We start from the raw sequence: 13,484 nt of genomic DNA, 5'->3' as shown, positions 1-13,484 counted from the left end.
CACTATGAAGATAAGGCTCAAAAACAAGCCACGTATTTGAAACCACACCCTCTCTTCTCGATCCTACAACCACCCACTTAGGATTCTAATTTCCACCTTCTTGCTGTATCCACGTATCCACCGTTCAACCAGCCCTATCATTATACATAGTCTTCAAAAACAATAATACCGCAACAACTAACTTTGAATTTTTAATGTTTTTATGTTACTTTTCATTAGCAACAACTTACCATCATTATCAAGCCTTTAAGAAGACCATCATTAAATTTTTCCTCAACCAATAAGAATTTTTTTTGAATAGCAAAAGTACCTAAAATAGCATTCTCTATTTTTTTCCTATTTTTCATCAGCAAAAAGGATACCCATCTCTATAGCCTTTGCCCTTTGGACATGCCAAAAACGCAATGGGATGGAAAACAAGGGACGCAATGACTCTTGGCAGAGGAGGGGAGAGAGACACAAGAGGTGGAGAAGGGGGGGGGGGGGGGGGGGGGGGGGGGGAGGGGGGGCATTAGGGGATCAGAGGTAGCACGGGAGGAGGTGGACCAAGCGCGCTCGAGCATTTTTTGGCCTCCCTTAGTGATGGCTTCCCTTTAGGAAAAAGGGGGGATTATTTTTGGCTTGCCCAAAGGGCAAAGGCTATAGAGATCACTTTTCTTTTTGCTGACTAAAATAAGAATAAAATTGAGTTGTATTTTCAAGTATTTTTTGATAGACTTAAAATGTTGATTGGTTGAAATAAGATAGTGGGCACTCATTGAAATGAAGAGTGTGTAAATCTAATGATGGACATGTCTTTAGTTTTGAAAAATGAAATGAACACTCATATATCAAAGAAAAGATTGTGTTGTCCAATGCCTTAAAAAGCATGAAACGTTGACAGCCTTATATGTTAAATGATAAAGCTTGGAGGTTCCACAAATCCCAAGAGTCACTTTTTTATTTTGAAATTTGAGAAGTTCTTTTACCCATCTTTTCATTTTGAGAATTTCATTCACCGTTGAAACTTGAGGTAATAACTAAAGTTGTCATTTTTGTTGGTTAAAACTTTATGGAAGGAATTTATCCTTTAGAGCTTTAATCTTTAAAGATTTATTTTTTTGAGATTTTAAAGCTAATCCAATGAGGAACTTTTTTTTTTATTAGAAGGTAAAAATTTGAATTAAAAAAAGTGAAAGTGTTACATGGATCCACATGTAGGGGGAGGGTCACCCTGAGACGTTAGAGTTTTAGAGCTTACTAACTTAGAACTTTAAAGCTTTTAAAGTGTGATTTACAACTTAGGGATCTACAGTTTTAATTTGTAAAAGGCGCTCTAGAGCTTAAAAATGTAGAATTTTTAAAGTGGGGTGTAGAGCATAGGGATATAAAGCTTAGGGTGTAGAGCTTAAGGGTGTTTTTTTAATTCAATTCACTATGTTTATGTTTTTTTTCAAAGCTTAGAGATGTAGAGATTTTAAAGTGGGATCTAGCCTCAGATCAAGGCTTAAAATTGACTCTTTTTTTTGTCAAGGGTTAGGTAATAACTAAAGTTGTTATTTTTGTTGGTTACAACTTTATGGAAGGAATTTATCCTTTAGAGCTTTAATCTTTAAAGATTAATTTTTTTGAGATTTTAAAGCTAATCCAATGAGGAAGTAGAGTTTTTTTTATTAAAAGGTAAGAATTTGAATTAAAGAAAGTGAAAATGTTACATGGATCCACAGGTAGGGGGAGGGTCACCCCGAGACGTTAGAGTTTAGGGCTTATTAACTTAGAACTTTAAAGCTTTTAAAGTGGGATTTACAACTTAGGGATCTACAGTTTTAATTTGTAAAAGGCGCTCTAAAGCTTAAAAATGTAGAAGGGTGTAGAGCATAGGGATCTAAAGCTTAGGGTGTAGAGGTTAAGAGTGCTTTTTTAATTCAATTCACTATGTTTATGTTTTTTCTAAAAGCTTAGAGTCGTAGAGATTTTAAAGTGAGATCTAGCCTTAGATCAAAGCCTAAAATCAACGCTTTTTTTTTTGTCAAGGACTATTTGCCTATCAAAACATGTGCTTTAAAAAAAACTCATGTCATTTGACATGCTAGAATCTCTAAATTGCCTATCATTTTTTGTGTTTATATCTTTAAGTTAATGATATATATGAAAAATTATATAAATTGATTGCATTACCCAAAGCATATGAAAGGGTACTTCAAAAATTGCATCTCAAGAAGAAAATTTTATTGGGCTTGGCATGATTCCATACATTATGTTTGTGTTTATCCTATCAAAACACCACTTTGATACTCTTCAATCTTTCATCGCGGTCAACATTTATGGTGTAATCTGTAAATCACTTTCTCTATGGATCAATATGATTACCAACCTAGTAGTTTTTTGTTTCACTTTCATGTTCTTTATTAGTTTCCTTAATTTGACAAGCCTTGTGATTTTATCACTTGTTAAAAATAGATTTTGTATTGTTCTAAATTTGATTAATTTTTTATTGGTGCATGGAGGTAGTGGTTCATTTATTCATTTTTGGTTGGAGCAGTCAAAGATTGCAAACAATACCGAATCATGGAAAGGAGAAGTTTTATTGGTTCAATGAGATAATAATCACCTCTCTCTCCGTGCCTCCCCAGGGTCCCATACTTTGCTTCTCTGGTGTATAGAGCTATTGGGTGATATTGACGGAGATGGCGACAGGCACGGGTTGAACGACATCAATCTTGGACGTAAATGCCTCCACAAATGGCACTAATGGCTGGTTGGTACAAGAGTAGACATGCCCACTCGGAATTACATGCATTGTGTGTTATTAGAAGCACTGCGGAGCTCCCATGATATGAATTTAAAGAGGGTTGCAGAGTTGAGGTTGAGGTGCGCTACGATCAAGAGGAGAGAGGTGAACACCTGAAGAAGACGAGGTATGCTTCCACACATGGAACAAGCATTACGCCACTCAGCAATGGCTGCATGCTCCTCTCGTCTTCGCACGCCTTTTCTTGAAAGAGCCTCAGCCCCCCTTTGTGCATCCGGAAAGTACTCTTCATCTTCCTCTTCATTATGGGTCCCCTCTTTCTTGTTCCCTTTTCTCAGCCTTACCCACCTTCATCTTGCTCATCCAGTTTCTTCAGTCGTGCCTTAGTTCGCTCTCAACGTTTTGGCTCATTCTCACACAGATTGCGCTCTCTCTCTCTCTCTCTCTCTCTCTCTCTCTCTCTCATGCTTTCACATTAAGGTGCGATTGTGATTTGCAGTCTCTGAAAGATTTTTTCTGCGTGATGTGTTCAGGCTTTTGCAGGCTGTAGCCTTGATTGTGCTCCTTTGAGTAGAAAGGTGTTTGGCCTTAGTTTGCAAGGCATGCTACTCGCAAGCCTAAATTTCTCACAGAGCATGAGAATGGGATACATGATTGTGGAGGGGAGCAAAGAGAATTCGACCGCACAATGCCCACTTACTCGGATGTTTAGGCAAGGGCCTACGAACAGACAGAGATCCACTTGCACAGCTTGCAGGAGAAGGACTCTGTGGTGAATGTGTTGCTGACAAGCCAAGGCTTCTAGATTTCTGGGCATGCTTTATAGCAGAGCATTACTCTAGCCCTCAATGGAAAGTTAAAATTAAAGTTATAATGAATAATGAATAATCTTATTTGATTTAATATAGTGGTTTGTGAAGAAGAGTATTTCTCTGCGCTGCAGAGATATTTCTCTCTCTCTCTCTCTGCGCGTGCGCGTGTGTGCGCACGCGCTTTCGCACACACACGCTTTCAAGAGAATGCGAACCGTGAGGAAATTTGCAATGGAGGTAGTCAAGCTTTTGGACCTCCTCATGTCTTCAGTAGCTGGAGCAGTTTCTTGGCTACATCTCTGGGTATCAGCCCTCGAGTTGTGCTATTCCTTAAGCTCTAAAGTCTGACCTTACACCCACATCTTTGCACTTTCGAAGAAAAGCCTTCCTCTGAACCAGTAGAATCAACCATTGCAGTCTCACGAGCTGGCTAATGGCTCAGCTACTCCAACTTTTCAACTCCTCCCACATCTGAGGCTGCGGCAGATGATGACGAGTGTTTTAGATCTTTTTGGTGAGGAAAACTGACTGCATCTACAAGGGAAGCACAAAAGAATGCGAAAGCAAAGAAGGAATGTGGGAAATCACCTATGTCAAATCTTGGGATGATGAAAGAGATGTGGTGAAGCTTGAAGAGGCTGTACTAAGTATGCCCATGCCACATCTTCATTGGGGACCGGGGACCTCGTCTATAAGTGTCACAGTAGGAGACAAGGTATCAACGGTTGGCTGGTGATCCATCTCATGGAAAAAAAAAATTGGGCTTCTTGGGTTGCCTCTGGATTTCGAAACCGCGACCTCCCACTCCACAGGAGAGGAAATACCTTGCAACCACTCCAAAAGATGGTCACAACACCATGGGCAAAGTCTCTACTCGAAGCCTCTGCAACAACTCTACCATGCCTGTTTAGCAACAAGCCAATCTCCTTTTTGTGTGCCATTCTCCATGTTATCAATCCCTACTTCCAATGAAACAAAAAACCATATTATGTGATCTTTTCTACGGTTCTATCCTTCCCATGAACTCGACCAAAAACACTTTTAAAGGGCAGGCCTCGTGATTTTGTCACTTGTTTTAATTGCAAGACTTGGCGAAGTCTGCAACAAGTACACTTGATCAAGCCAGATTATTCTTTGTGATCGCAAGATCCTCGGATCGATTGCAGCTTGCGGCAGTGAAGTGAGTAGAGCCTTTATAAAAAAAGGTCCAATTCAGACTAGGCGGCAGAAGAGAAATGCACAGGGGGGCGTCAAGGCTCCATATCGAAATTTGATTGGTTGGAATTGAGGCAGTCTTCCGTCGGGCCCTCCCTTCTCCCCCCCCCCTTCCCTCCCCCCCCCTTGGAAGTGTTGATGGCCTCTCTTACTCCCCTTTGCTTTTTCATTGTTCCTCCTCCAACATTGTTCACACTAAGCGGCGATAGATTTGCATAAAGTTGTTTCTTCCGCCGGTTCAGTATGAATCCAGCCAAAGTTTCACGATTGAATGAAACTTTACATGGAAATGATCAAGATTCTCAGTAGTGGGGAGACAATAGAGCAGTCTACCTAGGTGGCACAAACGGCCTCATTAAGGGGAATCAAGGCGAGATACCTTTGTGATTACACATGATGCGGGAAAAAGGAGAGGAATGTGTTGGCACTGACTCGGCAGCTCGTGCCCAAGCAGAGGAGGAGAGCAAGAGATTTTCTATTGTCAATGAGTGCTAGCTCCGTTGATAGATCAAGAGCCTCTTGTGTCTAAGGTCTTGGGTTCAAAACTCCTTGACAGTTCGTGTGACATGTAGCCCTTAGAGGATGTTCCCCTAGTCCACATTATGGGTTGGCCAACCTTATCCGGTTGGGATGCTCCACCTCGGTGCGTGAGTTGTAATTTCAAGTTCCTAATCTCTCTCAAAAAGAATAAAAAAGATTTTTTTATGAAACCAAGGTGGACGCCAAGAAGCGTGGTAGCTGCTTCTTGGTTGGAAAGGGGGAGGTGGAGAGAAAGCACTGTAGATTAGGTACAAGGAGAGTCGGGTCTGGGTGGGTTTTTACCTAGGGGCCGCTGGGGAGCGTGCAGTTGTTTTGTGCTCGTGAAGCATATAAGGCTTTCCTCCTTGTGTTGGCAACTGGCCGAGGCAGGGCTGGAAGGTGAAGTTGGGCTTGACGTGTTTTTCTCCTGCTACAAATGCCGTAGACTTGGTCATTATGTTAAGGATTATCACGAGGTTGAAGGATCAGGACTTGCCTTGCAAAGAGATGATTGAAGAGAAGGGTAGCCCGCTAGTGGAGATGCATGAGGAACAAGTCGTACCTATCGATCCGTCTGATGGTGAAGAGACAGGAAATTTGTTAGCAGAGGTGCAAGATGGGCATAAATCGATTGTCAACCCCACCGAGGGAATGACGCTCGATTCTAGTCGTCTTGGCTTGAATACAGGTTGTGATTAGAGCATGAAGCTTTATCTTATTAGCCATGTAGTTCGTGTTTCAAGCACTATGACCAACACTGTCAGCCTACTTAAGCGAAAGAAAGAGAAAAAATAAAGTTATTGATTCTAGGGATTTTTTCTCTCGCCGTTATGTATCCTTGGCACTGACTTGGGATTAAGGGGTGAGTTGTCGTAGGGTTTACTCCTTGGTGGCAACCTCGAGTCAACCTCTATTCCCTACTGTGTGAATGGCCTCAGGGTGGTGCCCTTTATCAGCCGATATATCTGGTGTATTTGTTGGTGTGTTGCCATGGCTCGGATGGAGCATGGATTTCTATGTAACTTTTTTGTTTTTTTTAATACAATTTTCAGTCACAATTTGTGAGTTTGGAAAAAAAAAACAAAAAACGAAAACAAAAATATCTAAAGTTTAAACTTTGGATACCATCTACTTTTTTTTTTTTTGGCCAGAAATCACAATTGTGAGTGAATTATATTAACATGACTAAAAGATTACAATTTGTAGTCATGCTCGTGCCGAGCCGTGATATCTCCAAACAAGCATATATACATTGGTTGACAAGGGAGCCACCCCGGGACACTATAAAGGCCCCCATAGAGAAGCTTCACTAAATTGTGGAGCAGTACTTGTATACTACCCGGACAATACAGTCCTAATCGCCCTGTTATTCCTCAAAGCTCATCCATTTCCCCAAGGAGATAACCGCTTCAAAGCTAGACTATTCTATGCTCAAGTCATGGTATTTGACATAAACAAGCTTGGGGTAGACTATGGTACTCAGGAACACAAGATGGCGTTAGGATGCTTGGATGTGATAAATTTATTAGAGGGAAGTGTCGCTTTGGTGCCACAAATCTCGTATAGATGAAGACCGTGTACTTCACAGAGTTGTGCATAGCTGGTGCCTTTTGGGCCCATAGTCTATTTATGAGTTAACAAATCTCGTGGATGAAGACCGTGTACTTCACAAAGTTGTGCATAGGTGGTGAATTTTGGGCCTATAATCTATTTATGAGTTCACAAATCTCGTAGATGAAGACCGTGTACTTCACAAAGTTGTACATAGGTGGTGAATTTTGGGCCCATAGTCTATTTATGAATTCATTGAGTGTGGTGTGATGAATTTGAGACTCCACATGACACCTACACACTAGGTTTGTAGATTGATCTTAGTGATATGTATGTTTCCAAATATTTTGATATGTAATGCCAAAAGTTTAGCTCTAAAGCTTGAGCTTCTTCTGAAATGCACAAGGGAATAGTCAAAGTTGCAATCCCTTCGTAGTAAGTGACCCAAAGCATACCTTACAAAGTCCTTAGTGGCAGTCCCACTTGGTGGATTATGCTGATGGGTATGAAATTACAATGAAGCTAGTACAAAGTTGCTAGTGTGATATTGATATTTGGGCATGTAATAACTCACAAAGATATGTTGCTAATTAACCCACTATAATCAATTTATGGGGTATTCACAATCACATGTGTTGCTCAGAAAATATAGATTTTACTCTATGGTAATCATGGTTTTAGAGAGGGATTGATGCTATTTTTGGGTACCCATCGCTCGTAGTAGCGATTTTCTAAGAGCATTTATAGATGATAATCTCCCTCTTCTTTATTTGACAAGTGACTAAGCCTAGCTTGTCAAGCTCTCACAAATAATCAATAATGATTACTAAAATCTTTGTTTGAGATGTAGCTATGAAGCACTACTAGAGAAACTTGCACATTTTCTTGTTAGCAATTATAGCTAGGTAGAGATTGCCACCTATGCGATTGGGTAGTAGTTTGTGATGTTATGAGGAGGAGGCACTAAATTCCATAGTTATATTCAAGGCTAGAAGGCTGTTAGGCTTTGATGAATGGGTGCCATAAAAAGGGGAAAAGGGGAGAGAGGGGGGCGGGGGGGGATGGGATTCGTTATAAAGTAAACGTAGGGAGCTCTTGATTCATAAAATTAGGGATTTCAAGCTTGGCTTCTCGTGCATAAATTAAACATATTAACAAGAAGATTTTAATTTGCTTCTACAAAGGGAGGGCAAAGGAGATAAACATGCATCTCTCTAGGCATGTTTAGATTACCACTTCCCCATCATTAAAATGTAAAATTCCTGTAAAGATATCATAAACGTTGCTCAACAAGTTGGCTTTGGTGAACGATAAGACAATTCACAAAAAATTGGGGGTAAAGTGTAGTGTTCCTAGTTGGGTAGGAGGATTATGGACATGCATGAGTGAGCAAGTGAGGTGCAAATGTAAATGCAGATCTATTCCCGTCGATGGATGAGTTCGTCAACCGTAGTATAAGGAATATCATTTAGGTTACTTCAATGTATATAGAGAAAAACGGATAAACAACATATTTATTGGAGGGTCATCGATGCTCTTGGTGTGGATCATTCCAAGATTAGTTCTACGCAAAGCGACTTTTATACGGTTTTTAACAAGTGATAAAATCAAGAGGCTTGCCATTGTAAAGCACAATAAAAATCAGCAAAAGCAATGTAACAACAATGAAAAATTATGCGTAGGGACCGACGGGCTGATTTCTTTCTAAAATTAGTTTTTTTTTTTTTTTTGCAAAACTCACAATTGTGAGTGGATAGTATTAAAAACATCAGAAATAGACACCAACCTCGAGCTCAGACCAAGCCTTGAGGGTCAAAGGATTACAAGTTTTCTGCTTGACAGAGAAACCACAATTACTCCTAGGCTTTACTTATTACAAGATGTCATCATGACATTTAATGGTAATGACAATTAACAAACTTAACGAGTAAATATCAATTTCCGAGGTTGCACTAAGAACCAAGGCGAGGCACCTTTAACTTGCAAGCTTTTTTTTTTTGGTTGAAATGACCTCAACCAAATCTTGGCATAGTCAAAGGATTGTCAATCTATTACAATCATCAAATTTATAAACAATGGAGAGAGACATAGAGCAAGAGAAAGAAGGAAAACCAAACGTGTTTTAGTGACACCCATCTTGAAAGGAAATAAATTATTTATTGTTCAAGCCAAAATAATGATTACTATGAGCTCACACAACCCGGGTCTCTCTCACTCTTATTAATGGGCGGCTCATTAACGGACACTTTGTATGGCCAATCTTGTACTGCTTCTCAAGCTCACTCATGAGCACATATAAAAACACTCACACTATATTTTTCTCTCGTTTCACTTCAAATGTCTCTATATATCTATGTATGCATGTAAGTATGTATATATGTGTCTACTTACTTGGAGGTGTGTGTGTGTGTGTGTGTGTGCGCACGCGTGTCATCCCTCTCTCTCTCTCTCTCTCACACACACACACTCTCCCACACACACACACACACATAGCATAGATCAGGCCACTAAAAGATGCTTATATGACATTATAACATTTTTTGTTTGTGTATTTGTGTGTGTGTGTGTGTGTTTTTTTTTTGTGGTGTGTGTGTGTGTGTGTGTGTGTGTGTGTGTGTGTAAGATTTAGACCATGGTAATCAAATAGATTTTCAAGAGCTCCATCGTAGAGCATTAGAATCATGTTGAAGTGTGAGACATAGTCCCCAAGTAAGTGGCCAAAACGCCTTTTTTTAGTCTCATTAGGGAGAATCAACCCAGATTTTGACCTGGGTTGAGGTGAAAAAATGGGAAGGTGCCACATGGAGAAGAGAGAGAGAGAGAGAGAGAGATTTTAACATGTCGGCAAAGGTGGATTCTCCTAGGTCTCTGTCTCTCTCTGTGGCGTGGACACTGCAGCGATTCTGGATGTGTGGGTAGCAATGGCGAGTGAAGCGAGCTAGAGGCGGAAGGAAGTGCTACGATGCAAGCACAGGCACGTTAGCCTGTGTGTGTGTGTGTATAAAATTTAGACCATGGTAATCAAATAGATTTTCAAGAGCTCCATCGTACAGCATTAGAATCATGTTGAAGTGTGAGACATAGTGCCCAAGTAAGTGGCCAAAACGCCTTTTTTTAGTCTCATTTGGGAGAATCAACCCAAATTTTGACCTGAGTTGAGGTGAAAAAATGGGAAGGTACCACATGGAAGAGACACACAGAGAGAGAGAGAGAGAGAGAGAGAGAGATTTTAACGTGTCCGCAAAGGTGGATTCTCCTAGGTCTCTATCTCTCTCTGTTGCGTGAACATTGCAGCAGCGATTCTGGTTGCGTGGGTAGCAGCGGCGAGTGAAGCGAGCCAGAGGCAGAAGGAATTGCTACGATGCAGGCACGGGCACGTTAGCCTCTGTGTGTGTGTGTGTGTCAGTGGACGAGGCCCGCTCTGAAGAGTCCAAGTGCGTACAGTGATGGCGAAATCAAGGGGGGATTGGTTTGCTTTGAAATCGAGAGGGGAAGCGATGGACTCTCTCTCTCTCTCTCTCTCTCTCTCTCTCTCTCTCTCTCTCTCTCTCTCTCTCTCGTGTTTGTGTGGAGCGAAGGTGTAGCAGGGGATGGTGAGCGAAGGGGATGCCTTGGGCTCCGAACGGTGTGCGAGCTGCACGGCATAGCCGCGGGGGCGGGGGGGGGGATGGGGTCCAATCATTTTTTCCTTCAACATAAAAGATTCCAAAGAGAATCAAATTGAGTTTTGTGAAAGTGGAGCCAGAAGGTCGCCCCAAATTTGGAAGCAGGTTAATTAAAGGGTATCTGGGGAGATGCGTTCGAGAGGTTTGAATTGAAAAAGCTGGGAGGAGACACGTGGAGGCGAGTGTAAAAGGCAGGTGTCGTGTATTCTTTTATACGAGGTTTGGTTGTATACCCGAGTTCTGCCATCACCAAGAAGTCGGAGGGAGAGAGAGAGAGAGAGAGAGAGAGAGAGAGAGAGAGAGAGAGAGAGAGAGAGAGCTCATTGCGAGATCTGCTGCACTGTGTGCGTGCTGCAAGTGCAATGCATCCAAGGTTGCAGGATGTTGTGTGTTCATCGTCGAGATAGAGCAAAAATTGAGAGAGAGGGAGGCCGATGGCATGGAGGGCAGCACGGTGGAGCGACGAAGGGGGGCGAGGGATGTGGCGATGGAGCTGTTGTCCATGGCTCTGCAGGCAAGTGTCGACAAGCTTGGTGAATGCGGAGACGCAAAGTAGCAAGCGATGGCCAAGGACACAAGGGAAGAGAGAGGAGAGAGATCGAAGAGAGAGGAGAGAGAGGCATTGTTTTACGTGTTTTTATTTAGGGAGAGGTATCTCGCAAGATTCTACTTAATAACTACACGTAGACCCAAATATGTATCTAGCCATTAGGTAAACTCTTTATGTGAATATGTATCTAGCCATTAGGTAAACTCTTTATGTGTTTATGTGGAAGGGGTAAACTCTTGAATTTTACATAAGTCAAAAGGGATAGGCCATTATTCTTTGAGATAACATACCTTACAAATCCATATTATCTTGAAACTATAGTCATTTAGAAAAACCAATTTCATTTAACAAAAAAAAAGTTTGATAAAAATAAAGTAAGAGAGAGAGTGTTGTCACTTGGCCTACATATAATTGTCGTATCTCTAATGGATAGCATACCACAGGACATCTATCTATACCCTTTATCGTGCAACTTAAAATTTTCAAGGAAGGAAAGGACATCCACGTGTCATTCCCTGATTCATTTCAAAAAACACCTTACAAAACATCTAATCTAAAATGCAAAAGGAAAGGGTAAGATTGTAAGAAATGACAGCCTTTTCTTTTTCAAATGTAAGAAGTGATGAGCCGTTTTTTTAATAGATCCGGCATGTGGACGACCAGACGTATCCCATTGCTGTATCCCATTTTTTGTAATTATGTCTGAATGTAAATCGCTGCTAGCGGAAGTACCATTTTGTAAAGCCCCACAATGTAATTTTGTTCTCTACTTAATATAACACTCTCACGCCCTTTATGGGAAAAAAAAAGGAGGATAACTTTAGTGGAGGTTTTGTTACTTAATGCGAATTTACTTTTTGAAGATATAACAAAAAAAGAAAAATTTTGATTTTTTTGTTTAATGAAAATTTAATATTTTATGATATATTTGGTTTTATCTTTTCAAGGGGCTTTTTTCAAAACCAATATTGATATGTTTTAGAAAATTTTGAAAGTATGTATTTCTATAAAGAGCTTGAGAAAAAGAAAAAAGCTCGCGTAACGTCTACTTGGGGTTGTCTTGCTATGAGAACATGCATGACATGCAAATGCAAGGATCGTTATCCACATTATGGACACACACACGCGCGCGCGCACACACACACACACACACACACAGACCAATCATAGCCATCTATATTTTTCTTTTTTTTTAAATGAGAAAAAGGAGTTCGCTTCTTCTTTTTAAATTTCTACATCGGATAGTCACTTCACACACACACACAATAGAATTAGAGCACTCCTAAGTTTGTTGAACAAAAGCTAGCACCTCATGAAAAATATGTCTATGAGAAGCTTCCAATCTTGGTATCAAAGAATGCTTTGCAGCATCTATTAAGAGGTCATGCATCACTTTTATAAATGCGATAGACTATACACTTAGGAAGAGAGTATTGACAGTGTTCCACTTGGAAGAGAAGATAGCCCTATGAGAATAAAGGCATCGTTTCCTTGGCCGTAGCAACGCGATCAAAGAATGCTTTGCAGCATCTATTAAGAGGTCATGCATCACTTTTATAAATGTGATAGACTATACGTGTAGGAAGAGAGTATTGACAGTGTTCCACTTGAAAGAGAAGATAGCCCTATGAGAATAGAGGCATTGTTTCCTTGGCCGCAGCAACGCGTGGATCACATACTAGTAGTGTTTAGGTCAAATGCCAAAAAAGTAGCTACTATTTATTCGAGGACAGATGCAAGAGAGGGTCAATATTATTAAAAAAAGTAAAAGGGTCACGATGGCTTTCAAAAACAATAAGAAAGTGATAAAATTATTAGGTTGAATTAAACTGATATCAGTGTTTGGAAAAGGATTGCCTTAGCTTAACCTTGAGCTGATTGAAAATCAAAACTAGTTAGCTGCAAACCATGGTAAACAAAAGAAAAACAGATGAAATATGTGAGAAAGTCCAAAAATTTTGTAAATCTCAAAAATTTTGCTACTATTTCAAGTTTTCTTCTTTGTGAGTAGGAAACTCGATCACTAGCCACTTAATAAAAAAGACTTTCTCGAACGTTAACACTCATTGAAATCAAGCTATAAAATGAAAGAAATGTAAAGCCATGTGAAGTTATGAAATGAAAGATGAAATAAAGAGAACTAAGTAGAATTTATTAGAATTATACAAGGTGAAGCTTCACTTTAGCATTCTAAAACAATAGAATGAAAAAAAAAAAAAAACATCTCTATGTGTGTAATTTACTAGAATTATGCATTGTGAAGCTTCACTTTAGCATTTTAAAAGAATAGAATGCAAGAAAAGTAAAGACATGTGAGGATGTGAAACGAAAGGTAGTGTCCATTTTCAATAAAAACGATGAAAGTCTCCTTAACCCAACACAAAACTAAGGGTTTCTTTTATAAAACCAAAAATAAGTAAAACAATCAATAGAAATTTTCT

The 13,484-nt window shown here is 40.1% G+C and overlaps 1 long non-coding RNA gene across 1 annotated transcript; it reads left to right on the top strand.

Moving 5' to 3' along the window:
• Nucleotides 1–2,614: 2,614 nt before the first annotated feature.
• LOC147433495 (uncharacterized) lies at nucleotides 2,615–5,468 on the top strand. Its single transcript, XR_015185224.1, has 2 exons — nucleotides 2,615–2,897; nucleotides 3,265–5,468. It is a non-coding gene; the product is annotated as an uncharacterized LOC147433495 (long non-coding RNA).
• The last annotated feature ends 8,016 nt before the right edge of the window (nucleotides 5,469–13,484 follow it).

This window comes from Adiantum capillus-veneris, chromosome 19 (genome assembly GCF_014529385.1).
Source record: "Adiantum capillus-veneris isolate H3 chromosome 19, ASM1452938v2, whole genome shotgun sequence".
Classification (NCBI taxonomy): domain Eukaryota; kingdom Viridiplantae; phylum Streptophyta; class Polypodiopsida; order Polypodiales; family Pteridaceae; genus Adiantum; species Adiantum capillus-veneris.
The sequence above is the reverse complement of the archived record's forward strand: the minus strand, read 5'-3'. Positions and strand labels throughout refer to the sequence as shown.